Here is a 13,154-nt window from a genome sequence, read left to right on the forward strand (position 1 = left end):
CACCTCTGTTAATTGAGCACTTTGCTTACACAGTTTCACTTGGGTTGGGCATCATATAACGAGGGGAAGAAAGAATGGAAAGGAGGGGAGGAAAGGAAGGAAAAGGAGAGAGAAGTGAAACAGGATGTCGTAGCCAGGGTTTCGATTGATGTGATGAAGAGCCTGGACCAAAAGCAAGTTGGGGAGGAAAGGGTTTCTTTGGCTTATGTCATGGTCCACCACTGAAGAAAGTCAGGACAGGAACTCAAGCGGGGCAGGAACCTGACGGCAGGAGCTGATGCAGAGGCTGTGGAGGGATGCTGCTTCCTGGCTTGGTCCTCATGGCGTGCTCAGCCTGCTTTCCCATAGAACATAAAACCCAGGACCACCATCCCAGGGGTGGCCCCGCCCACAATGGGCTGGGCCTCCCCATCAATCACTAATTATGAAAATGCCCTACAGGCTTGCCTGCAGCTGGATCTTACGGAGAGATTTTCTCAACTGAGGCTCCCTCTTCCGTGATGACTCTAGCTTGTGTCAAGTTGACATAAAACTAACAACCGACAGAAGGGAAAGAGTGATATTGATTTACTCCCCCCCCTCCCCTACTAGGTGTAGAATTTAGGGTTTCACACAGGCTATGCAGGCACTGTGTCACTGAGTTATATCCCCTGGGTTCTTATTCTTGTTTGTTTATTATAAGACACTGCCTAAATTGCTCAGGCTAGTCTTTCATTTGCAATCTTCCTACCTCAGTCCGGCTGCTTATTTTCCAACACCACTGCAAATTCGATGGTGTAACTGTGAGTTCTTCTTCTTTTTTAATGACATTTACTTAGGGCTGGAGAGGTGATTCAGTGGTTAAGAACACTGGTCTCTCCTCAAGGGTACCGGGGTTTGATTTCCAGCATGTGCATGATGGCTCACAGCTGTCTGTAAAAAGGATCTGATGTCTTCTGTCCTCTGTGGGCAGGGTATTCAGTGAACATACGTGCAAACAAAACACCCATATTAATTCTGGGGGCCGCTTAACCCAACATAACTCAAACACCAGGTCAATGCAGATGACAAACATTTATTGTAACCAAGCTGCTCCTAATTGATCAGGGCCGCAGAACCGACTCGGGAGCTACGACCCTGAAGGGACACTGGGCAGCACATTTAAAGGATAAAACCACAGAGCGAGGGGAGCAGGCTGGGCTGTAGCATTGGCCAACATATTTTGACATAAGGGGTTGAGCAAGGGAGTTTCCATCAATCGGGATAGGAGTAGCTTCCTGGACCTGGGAACATGAACTTGTTTGGCCCTGCAGCAAGAAGGGGAAATTGTCCCTGAGATGCCCTTACACCAGGATCTGCTCAGCTACTGGGAAGTCCCCAGCTCCCCTAGGGCCTGGAACCTTGAATTTAGTTTCTCCCTATGATTAAATGGAGTTTGAAAATGAAATGGTAGTACTTAGAATAAGTTTCTTTTCCTTGTTCCCAACAGTATGCCTTAGGGTTTCTGTTGCTGTGATAATTTACCAAAAGCAACTTGGGGAAGGAAAGGGTTTATTTCGCTTACATGTCCACATCACAGTTTGTCATCAAAGCAAGTTAGGGCAGGAACTCAAGGCAGAAACTGAAGCACGGGCCATGGGGGAGTGCTACTTATTGCTCCTCCTGACTTGCTCAGCCAGCTCTCCTGTCCACCCCCGGAACACTACCCAGAGAGGATGGCCCTCCCACATCACCAATTAGTTAGAAAACACTCCACAATCTCACCTGCGGGCCAATCTTAGGGGAGGATTTTTCTCAGTTTTGGTTCTCTCTTCCCAGTTAACTTCAGCTTGTGTTGGGCTAAAAAACAAAACAAAACAGCAAACAACTAGGACAACAGAAAATGAAATTTTAAACGCTTGTGGGGGAATGAGGGATGCTGACCATCACACATGTGCAGAGGCTGGAGGACAACTGGACAGTTCTCTCCTTCCACCACGCAGGGCCCAGGGATGTAACACAGGTCATTTGACTTTGTGGCAAGCACCTTTACCATACTGAGCTATCTTGCCAGACCTATGGGTGAGTTTTTTTTTTTTTTTTTTTTTTATCTCTTTGTCTTTTCTCCAGTTAGTACCCACCTCTTAGGGTCACCATGAAGGCTCAACAAAATTCCAATGGGTCAACAGAAGAATCTCCCTGCTCTCCCTCTGGTGTTCTGGACATAAAGGCAAGAGAATGGGAACCAATGGGGACCAGCACCCATTGGTTTCTGGCAAAGCCCATGCCTGCAGAGCATGCCCAGTACATGGGTGGGGTGGTTCCATGTTAGCACATAGAACAGAAGGTGTGTCTGCCCCTTGGTCACAGATCCTCAAGGTACTGGTCTGGCACCTGGCTTTTTGTGGGTTGGGCAGTGCCCTTGCTGTTTCTGTTCCTTGTCCTGAGTGTCTGTTAGAAAGGGCATCTATGTCCTTGGCCCAGAACCATAGCCGAGCTTCTCCTCCTATGGGTCTGGGAGAATCGTGGAATTATGAGTGATGGGCACTACCATGGTTTCTCTACTGTGTGCTGTGTGAATGCTCCAACCATTCTTATTAACCCAGTAGCCTGGCTAGCCAGCAGGCCCCAGGAATCTGCCTGTCTCCCAACTCCATAGCATTGGGAATACAAACACGGGACATACTTTATAACTTGGGTTCTAAGACTCAAAGTCTGGGCTTTGTTTTTGTTGCTGTTTTGGTTTGGTTTGGGTTTGGGTTTGGGTTTAGGTTTGGTTTTTCAAGACAGGGTTTCTCTGTGTGGCCCTGGCTGTCCTGGAACTCACTGTGTAGACCAGGCTGGCCTCAAACTCAGAGATCTGCTTGCCTCTGCCTCCCAAGTGCTGGGATTAAAGATGTGTGCCACCACCACCCAGCCCAGGCTTTGTATTTTCACGCCAAGCATTTTGTTTCCTAAACAAGTTAAAAATCAAAAATACAGCAAATTTAGTTTTAGTTGACCTTAACTTACAGCTTATGTTTAGAGCAGCTCCAGTGGTGAAACACAATCAGTCGATAGCACGATAGCAGAATCTTAGGTTTCTTTTGGGGGGTTAGATTTTGTTTGTTTAACATGAAACAGAAAAATATCAGATGACTTCAGGCTGCATGACTGTCAGGGTTTAATAATAAAAGACTTCCTTATTAGGATGAGGCAGTCAACTGCAGTCTCCTGTTTCTAAGTAAAAGGTAGTTTGTGCATGGGGGAGGGGTCTGTCTGCTCCCTTCATGTTTCGGTCACACAGTGTGGCATTGAGCATGGGTGATGACATTGAGATTTGGTGGCAGTCCTATGAGCTACTGTCCCATGACTGGGTGTTTTTATTCTGATGTCTTGGAATGTCACAGCCAAGAAGTCGTTCCCTTTTCATACCGGTCTGCAATTTGAATGTCTCTGCTGATGGATGAAGCATTTTGGTGAAACCTGTGCGTGGTCCACACATCAGGCCGGATCTCCTCAATTTGAATCTGGATACCCAGCTCCAGCTCAGGGGGCTGCAGGACCTGAGCAGCTCATGTTCTTAGTTGTTTCATGGGACACTACTGGATTGGAGAAACGTAAGAAGACTAAGGATCTAAAAATATGCAAAACTCTACTAATTTCTCCTCAACTCATATTTTTAATATAACTTCTAAATCATAATTTAACTAAATAGAATATGAAACTATGAACAGTTTGCTTATTTTTGTTGTTGTTTTTCATTTACCTAACTGCTTGTTTGTTTGTTTGTTTGTTTGAAGCAGAGTCTTACTATGTAGCCCTACCTGCCCTGGACCTCAAGCTGTAAACCAGGCTGGCCTTAAACTCCAGATCTTCCTGTCTCCACCTGGCTTGTTTTTTAAAACTTTATTTATTTGTCCTCCAGGTGATGATGATGCACCCCTTTAATCTCTTTAGAGTGTGCTTGTGTGTGTATGTGTGTGTGGGGGAGGGTGTGCATATGCACCAATTGCATGCAAAAGTCTGCTGATGTCAGAAGAAGGCATCAAGCCCCTGGAACTAGAGTTGCTGACAGCTGTGAAGATGGCAACTGTGTGACAGCTGGGAATCCAACCCTAGTCCTCTGCAAGAGCAGTAAGTGCTTTTAACCACTGAGCCATTTCTGTGGTTCTTCACCTAACTACTCCTCACTGAGAAATGATCTGTCCCAACAGATACACAGCGGAAGAAGGGAAAAAGACTGGGAGGGGCAATGGATCAGGGAGTTTGCTGTGACATTGTGTCTTGTAGTAATGTCAGAAGCTACACCCTTAAAGTCTCACCACCGTGACAGGCGGAGCATGATCTGAGCAGCAACAATAAACGTGCTAACGTGGACAGAGGGAAAGCCTGTGAGGCCTCAGTACTACACAAAAAAACTAGAGGCAGTAAGGAAATGCTGAGAGCAGCATAGTCATGCTCAGGGAAGAGCATACCAGTTGGTTATCTGCTGCCCAAAGTCAGCCCTGAAAATATACAAATAACATTGTCCACAGTGAGCAGCTTGCATTTAAGTACTTAGGACAAAATGATGTATTTATATTATAATTCCCCCAAATTAAAAGAAATAATTTTAAGAAGAAAGTGATTACATTTCTTCTTGAAAACAAACCTTGCCATCATTTGCACTTATTTTTTTGTATATTATCTGGCACCAGTATTTCAGAACCAAAGAGAGTAAGAAGTTAAAGGTGTTTTTTTGTTTGTTTGTTTTGTTTTTTCCTGTCTCCTTTCTATGTCCTTAAGTGAAATACACAAAGAAATTAGTTTTCATTGTTCTTCTGCTCAGTGAAGTTGGCCTGGCCTTACAGTATTATGACTCTAAACATCTAAGAGGTACAATCTCACTTACCTAGTGGATCCATGCTAACATTTAAATTTGTACTTCTGTTGTAACCAATGCTGACAATTCTGGAGACACTTCTGTTCACAATTGTGACTGACTATGTCAGAAATGTAGACGAATGTGTTTGTGTCTTTGCACAATATTGAACAGTGATAAGTATGCAAGCCAAGCCGATTCTGTTGGCTGTAACTCACCAGAGAATACTGATTTCACGTGATAGTATGGTCACTGACAATCACAGATTCTTTTGTTCTCATCTAATTACTAACATTAAATCTCAGACCCCACACTGCACGATAAGCTATAGAATAACTTGAGTTATTCTATATAATAGAATATATGTTGTAGAATGTAAGATAGATTCCATATATGAGAAACAGAAGTTATAGAATAACAACGAAATGGTTAAAGAGGCGAGGGTGTTCAAAGATGCTGTGATAAAGGTCAAAGGTCTGATGCAGTCTCCAGAAAATGTCTCTCTAGGGAACCAGATAATGCCATGATGTTCAGGATGCAGGGTTGCCGAATGTAGGTCTACACGAATGGCAATTCAAGCGGGCCGCTTCCCGCGAGGACATGATGCTCAACTGAACCCCTGGGATACAGCTGAGAAGCCTGTGAGGCTGTGGTGTGCACGTCACATGGCCTGGTGACAGGCTGATGGGCACCAGTGATGTCCTATTGCGTGGTCAAGGTGGGAGGATGCAGCCTCCTCTGTGGGTCTGTGGTGTTGACTAGCTTTGCGGGCCTGGCTTTTCGGGGATGGTTTTTATCCGCCATGTGTCTGTATGTTGCTGGTTTACTTTTATTCGTAGGTGGTACTTGACTTGTGTGGCTAGCTGGCTGTCAGTGTGTGTCACGGTTTGTGCAAGAGAGATGACTGTTAATCTGCTTAAACAAAACGCAGGACCTTTGTGTCTCAGCATCTGCACTTGGAACGGAGAGAAGTGCTATTTCACAGTTTTTCAGACAATATAGAGTGGCTTGGAGCAGGGCACCGAGTGATCGCCATGATCTACTCCCTGATTCCTGAGACCAGGGACCCAAGGTTCTGCATCAAGAGACATCACACACTGTTCCTCTTACAAAATGTATCACAGAGGCTGAGGACACATCTTAAGTAGGAAAAAAAAAATCAAACAAACTTGCTAACAATAAGAGCAATGTTTAGAAAGAGGCAAATGCACTGGACACGTTATGCTGAATTAGTCTAATCCAGATCAGAGGTCCCAGTCTGGTGGTGAGTCAGTGCTTGGTGTTCCTGCTTTGAGGGTTTGTTTAGAAGAATGTGCGTTTTGTGTGGCTATCTGTAATACCTTTTGTCACTGCAACTGAGTCTGTAGCTAGTCCTGTAACTGCACTCTTGTTGAGTTCAACTGAATTCTTCACATGTGCCAGTTGTTTGTGGAAGACCTTGAAAGCATTCACCTCTACACATTGTGAGTCCCTAATAACCCAAGCATTTGATTCTGAGTACAGCCATAAATCTGTACCTCAGCGACTGACTTAAGACATATTATCTCTATAAGGTCCCCCATATTGCTAGTATATGTGGGTATATTTGTTATATATATTGAAACTGTACATACGTGATTTCCTTGTTTACGTACTATCCTGGTACATCAGTATCTGAGGTATAAGTCTCTTAGTTAGGGTAGTTAGGGTTATGCATTCTGGTACATAAGTGCCCTGGTATATATGTCTTAGTTAGGGCTTCTGTTGCTGTGAAGTGACACCATGACCACAGCAACTCTTATAACAGAAATATTTCACTGGAGCTGGCTTACAGTTCAAAGCTTTCGTCCATTCTCATTCTGGCGGGAGGCATGGTGGCCTGTTAGGCAGAGCCTCGTCCAGACCTTTTTGGGTAGCTTTAACTTGCTTCGACCCTGGCTCACCCTTCCCACAAGCACTTTCCAGCTTCCTTCTGATCTCTTAGAAGGAAATAAAAGGCCCTTCTGTCCTGGAACACTCTGGTCCCACCCAATCCGCCACTGGACGGTTCAGCGCCCCGGGGAACAGTGCCCTCTGCAGCCACCCCAACCATCCCTGAGTCAATTGCTGTGCACTGTCAAGGTAGAAAAGCACCTAGGTGGAAAAAAGAAAAAAAAAAAAGAAGAAGAAAGAAAGAAAGAAAGAAAGAAAGAAAGAAAGAAAGAAAAGATCCTTCTCACAAAGAACCCCAATGTCCCCAAGACAGTCTGCCGTCGTTGCTGCAAACATTTCCGCTGGGAAAGAGAAATTGATGGCAGCTGGCACTCACAGCACTCTGGCTGGGAGCTGCCTGTCAGCTCGGCTGGAACTTTCTAGCCACAGCACACCTGTCAGCTTTTCAGCGAAGGGCCTGCCAACACAGAGCTGCAACACCTGACTTCCAAGAATGACAGAAATGAAATAACCCAGCTGGCCCAGAACTTAAAATTTTCTTGCTTCTTTGCTTGATTTTTGTGAACATGTTTTCTGGTTTTCCCTAATAGTGGGAATAACTCTTTATTATAGGTCCCTTCATGGCCCCCCTCCCATAGGGAGAAACTTGAAACACTCACACAGTTAGTAACAGTAACACTCACACAGTTAGCTCCAACTTCAGCATTCCATGGCACACTCCTGTGCTCGATATAAGAAAGAACTGGGGGGAGTGGGGGTGGGAGGGAAGATATAATGGAGAATATCATTACAAGCAGCCAATAAAGATTGGCTCAAAGAGCTTGCAATAAATTTTGGAGAGTGACTTCAGAAATTTTAAAATGTCAGTGAGAAAGGTAACACAGCTGCTAAAAAACAAAAACCAACCAACCAAACAAACAAAGAACAACCGCTGGGTTTTAGAAAGGACTGTGGAGTTAAAACAGGATCATATACTGAGGATGTGTTAACCTCAAAATAAAAGTCAGAAAATGTGTTGCGTTAGGGGAAAGGTTTTGCTCTTCTCTTAACAGGAAGCAAAAAACTGGATTCCTTCAATGTTAAGATTAGACAGCTGACATGAGTGATGTAAATGTTGATTCCTGTACATGAAAATAGCTCAAGAGACTAGCTGAGACATAAATGTCTCTACATTAGCCAATAATCTTGTTGGCTACCAGGTCCTCATTACTTATTACATGCCACCCTTTCATATAGCATGGATGGAAATTTATATTACAATTTGGGGGCTGGAGAGGTGGCCCAGAAGTTAAGAGCACTGGCTGCTCTTCCAGAGGTCCTGAGTTCAATTCACAGCACCCACATGAAGGCTCACAACCATCTACAATGAAATCTGGTGCCCCTCCTCTGGCGTGCAGGCAGAACACTGTATACAGTTTGGTAATATATTCCAAGCGGACTTAGAAAGCTTACAGATCCTTTCACCTGCTCATACGTAGAGCAGAGAATCATCATTAGCTGATTTGTGCACACTGCACATTCCATACATGTGTTAATGTAGAAAAGTAGCTACAATGTTACCTTTAAAGGTTTGCGTGTTTTCAGAGCAAAAGGACCAGCTACAGTGCCTAGCTGATGACTTCCAGGACAAGCTTGGCTAGGCCATGGCCTCCACGAAGTTCTGGTTCAATACCAAACCATTCCCAACCTAGAGGCTGATAACTATGATGATACCTCCCCTTTATAAAACAAAAAGGGGGAGATGTGGGGTTGGGGAGCAGCATGACTGGGGTAGTCTGCCCAGAGCGACAGTGAGGTAGAGGTGTATCCAAACCCCGGAAATCTTGAGACTTGCAGGATTAGGCCTGCTCCCTCCCTGCCCTGGAACTGCATATCCTGGTGCATGTAGCTTTATGCCCTCTACCCCACAGGGCACAAGGGTGCCCCGTGCCACCCTTGAGGCGGTCCTGTAGTCTGGTGGTGAGGTTACGAGTTAAACTTCCTCTCTCCTTGTAAGGTCGTGTGCAGCAAGCATCTGGAATTCCTCTTCAGGCAAATAAGGCACTCCCAGCACCTTGGCCCTGGCCAATGATGGATGCTTACACTGACAGCCAGTACTCAACCCCCCAAAGGTTTAAATAGCCTTTGTTCTCCCTGCCCCCAATTAAATGAGCAGTCTAACTGAAGCTGTCCTCCAAGAAGGCGATGAGCCTGGATACCCCAAGCGGGGAGGAAAGCAAATACCAGACAGCACAAAGCCCACCCTTACTCCAGCAACGCCTCATCTCCTAACAGTACCCCTCTCAACGAGCCTACGGGGCCATTTCATTCAAACTGCCACAGTAAGCTTTTATGTGTCATGTATAAGGACACTTAGTTTTTAGAAGTTTGTACTCCGTATTCTGTTTGTCATGGTATATCCATTGACTTGGTAAAATATTTGTCTCAGGAAGAGTTTATACTCTGCAAAGAATACAGCTCGTGAATTCCCTACAGTGCTCTCTATAGGCTGACCTAAAGAATTAGTGACCTTGCTAGCAGCAGATGCAGGTGTACTCTAAGCAGATGGACAATAATAATTAATACTGCCCTTGTGAGTAAAATAGGGATGTTGTCGCCATGGTGACAGAGATGATGAGAACGTGAACAGTGGTATGGTATGATGACTGACCACAGGAGGAAGCACGGCTCCATCGCGTTTTGTCAAACTAGAATGAGTGTTGGAACACAGATGTCCCCCTGCAGGAGAGACCGCCGGTTTTAGCCTTTCTCTTGGCTTCTGCATAGGTTCTCACAGTGTCATGGCTGTCACTGCTGTAGAAGTCAGAATGACTGTGGATGTCAATGTGGGTAACACGGTTCTCTCACTAATGTACTGACGTTTTGTTGCTGTTCTGTAGCCTTGTGTCTGGTTTTCGAGTAGGTAGTTCTGTCTGTGGTGCCAAGCTTTCCTGTGGGGATATACTTCTATTTCCTGGGTCTTATGACTGTGAATAGCATTTCTGTTTCTCTTCTTTTTGTGTTTCCAGGTGGTGTCTTTTTTTGCTGTTGTTTTTTTTTTTTTTTTTTTTTTCAAGACAGAGTTTCTCTGTGTAGCTCTGGCTATCCTGGAACTCACTCTGTAGTCCAAGCTAGCCTTGAACTCAGAGATCCACCTGCCTCTGCCTCCCAAATTCTGGAAATAAAGGTGCACACCACCACTGCCCTGCACTCCAGTTTGGTGTTTTTAAACAGGAGTTGGGCTATCCTTGATTCCTGACCCTCTGTGATTTAGCTGGAAACATGCCTAAAGTTTTTCTGTTAGAAAGCTGAGCATCACGGTAATAACTGTAGTTCTCTTTGGTGGTCCATCAAATCTTTGTCTATAGCCACTGCTACGGGGTCATACAGAAAGTCAAAATCTCTCCTTACATCGGCTTTAGCATCCCAATTATAAGAGCTGCTGATGGTTCCGCTGCTTCTAAATTGAAATCTAACCTTAAAGAGATGGCTACCACTGTTGCTGCATATTTTTGTGGGTGCTGGTGTTACACTGACCCGCTAAGTACCTGTACAATAAGGCTTGAAGTACCTGGCTTGTACGGATCTACTGGCATTTTGAATTTACGAATTATCAATGCAGTTTGACATTCTTCACATCCTTGTATTGTCCTTCATATTATATATGAATGGGTGTTTACTTAATATTCCCTGTGGTATAATTTTTAGTATGTGCACTCTTCTGCCGTGTGGCCTGCGTGCGTGCCTGTGTGTGTGTGTGTGTGTGTGTGTGTGTGTGTGTGTACTGGAGACTCACCCAGGGCCTCAAGGATGTTAGGCAAACCTTTTACCACTGAGCCCAGCAAGTAGGTTTCTTACCCATCTTCTCACCCTAATCTTTTTTTTTTTCCCTGTGAAACTCTAAAGCACCAAGTTCTTCCAAATGTGAGGTTTAAAGAATTGTTGTCTTCCAGGCCAGGTTTGAACAAAACCTGATTCCTCCCACTAATATGTCTCTAGATACCCTAAAAAATGGTTGGTAATTAAAAAAAATTTTTTTTACTGCTTTTCTGGCAGTCTGGTTCTAGAGGCTATTTTGTAATGTGATGTTGTAACAGGAATGATGTGAAAGCTCAGCTGGGAGGGAACAGGCAGGGTAAGGGAGGTGACAGAGCCCTGAAACAATAAAGCCTGTTGGCAACAACAAAAAAAACATGTATACATTTATGCATTCATTCGGGTTTGCCTTTGTTACTAGAGGTGCTAATGTTTCACCTCCCTCCTCTGCCCAGTCATCCTGAGGTCCACTCCCAACCTTGTCTATGTGGTTTCCAGATTCTTTTCTATAATGGGGTAAACCTGGACACAGGATCCAGGCCTGTGCTTCTACTTCTGCCTTCCTCCAGCTGCATAACAGATCAGAGTGTTCCCCACAGCTTCCTTTATCTTTTCTACTCTCATTCTGCTCCTTACTGATCTCAGTTGGTAAAGGACCACCCCTCTTCCCTACAGTGCCTCCCTCTGGGAGCCTGAAGGATAGAAGAAAGGATTTATGCTTCCAGAGAACCAGTTTGCGAGGTCTGTCACCACAAATGCCAACGAGCAGAGACGGGGACGGAATCCTTCGGCTGTGTTTTATAGAGAGGCAGTGTGTTACCATCACAGAAATGTGTCTCACATTTCACCTCCAGCCAGCAGGTTGTAGGGAGCAAGACAAAGCCATTCCAAAGGTCAGTCTTGCCCCTCTGATGAGGTGGTCCAGCCTCAGCCTACGTTTGCCACCTTTCTCCTCCTCATCTTCTGCACTTCTCTCCTGTTAGTGCATCTCTGGGCAGTTGGGTTCAGCACTCAGGACCCTGAGTCTAAGTAGTGGCTGTTAGCATCACCTGGCATCCTCCAGGTGCCACCTGGGCCAGGGAATTAACTCAGAACAGGCAAGCCATTAATAGTGCCCATGCTTGAGCCAGTAATAACATGTACATGCAGATTCCTTTCATGGCCTTTATTATGGCATATACATCCCTCCCATCACCTGTCTTTCAGAGAAGATGCCACAGAACTCAGAAGAAGACACACATGCTGAAATAAAAGACTCAAGTGGGCTGTTAACAAGGCTACCCAGATGAAGAAAGTGCCACACCCAAAGCAGAGGATGATGGGAAACACATCAGCCTCACAGTTCTCTGCCTGGAGGAGCTCTGTATGGGACCACACTGGTTCCCTCCTGCAAGTTTTCCACCTGGCTTTAGGATAACCAGGTTTCCCTATCCCGAAGCAGTACCTCAGTGTTTTCACTGTCCTTTAATGACCCAGGGCAATGATTCTTCTCTGTTCGGGTTTCCCCACCTACTTTCTCTTTGGTTTGTAAAGCTAATTGGGCTAGAAATAGAGATTAGTGGGATTAGAATGCAAGACTGTCAGTTTTGTTTGTTTGTTTGTTTGTTTTGGGTGTTGGGGAACAAACCTTAAGTGGGTACACCTATGGACAGAACTGCAGCTGCCCCTGAATGGCCCTTGTTGTGTGACTCGCTCGCCTTGCTGCCTAACCCAGCTCTCCCTGCTACAATGAATGGAGTCCCGAGCTGAGAGGCATGGGAACCAACTCCGGTTTGAACTCAGCCAGAAAACGGAGCAAGAGGAGACTACTGAAAAGGAAAGACCATTGAAAAGGAAGGAACGGTAGGCAGTTCCACAAAACTATTTGGACCTCACCCATGGCCAGACCCAGCTGGTTTGCCCTGAAGGAAGCAGGTTCCTGTAAAAGCTTGTGGAGAGATTGTGTAGGTTTGCTGTGGTGGGTCAGGGCTCCAGGGTGCAGCACACTCCAGTCAACAAAATATTCTTAAGAACTAAATAAGGCGGGGGCTGAAGAGATGGCTCAGCGGTTAAGAGCACGGGCTGCTCTTCCAGAGGTCCTGAGTTCCATTCCCAGCAACCACGTGGTGGTCATAACCATTTGGAATACGATCCGATGCCCTCTTCTGATGTGCATGAAGACAGCATACTCACATACGTAAAACAAATAAATAAATCTTTAAGAAAAAAAGAAGTCTACTTTTTAAAAAATGAAATAAGGCTGCAAAAAAAAAGAAATTGTTTCATGTTCCATTCCCCATCTGGTCTGTGTCTTGCCTGTGTGTGCTGAGGCGAAGAGATACCATGACTTTGTACCTTCTAATATCAGGGCTCACCGCTGTTTCCATCCTTCCTTGGCACGAATGGGTCAGAGGATAGAGCCTTTAGCAGCCCTTGTTTTCAAGATAACAGAACTAAGCCGGGGGTGGTGGTGCACGCCTTTAGTCCCAGCACTAAAGGCAGAGGCACACAGATCTCTGAGTTTGAGGCCAGCCTGGTCTACAGAGCAAGTTCCAGGACAGCCAGGACTACAAAGAAAAACTGTTTTGGAAAAAAAAAAGAAAATAGACGATGCTGGACTAAGCGAGACCAGTTGTCACCGTCACACACCTATCCTTCCTCACTTAGC

The 13,154-nt window shown here is 45.2% G+C and overlaps 1 long non-coding RNA gene across 1 annotated transcript; it reads right to left on the reverse strand.

The window, feature by feature from the left end:
- Nucleotides 1-1,007: 1,007 nt before the first annotated feature.
- Nucleotides 1,008-3,523, reverse strand: LOC132655899 (uncharacterized). The gene is made up of 3 exons (XR_009593849.1): nt 3,373-3,523; nt 1,744-1,818; nt 1,008-1,286 (listed from the first exon to the last, which is right to left on the reverse strand). It is a non-coding gene; the product is annotated as an uncharacterized LOC132655899 (long non-coding RNA).
- Nucleotides 3,524-13,154: the final 9,631 nt, after the last annotated feature.

This window comes from Meriones unguiculatus, chromosome 1 (assembly GCF_030254825.1).
Source record: "Meriones unguiculatus strain TT.TT164.6M chromosome 1, Bangor_MerUng_6.1, whole genome shotgun sequence".
Lineage (NCBI taxonomy): Eukaryota > Metazoa > Chordata > Mammalia > Rodentia > Muridae > Meriones > Meriones unguiculatus.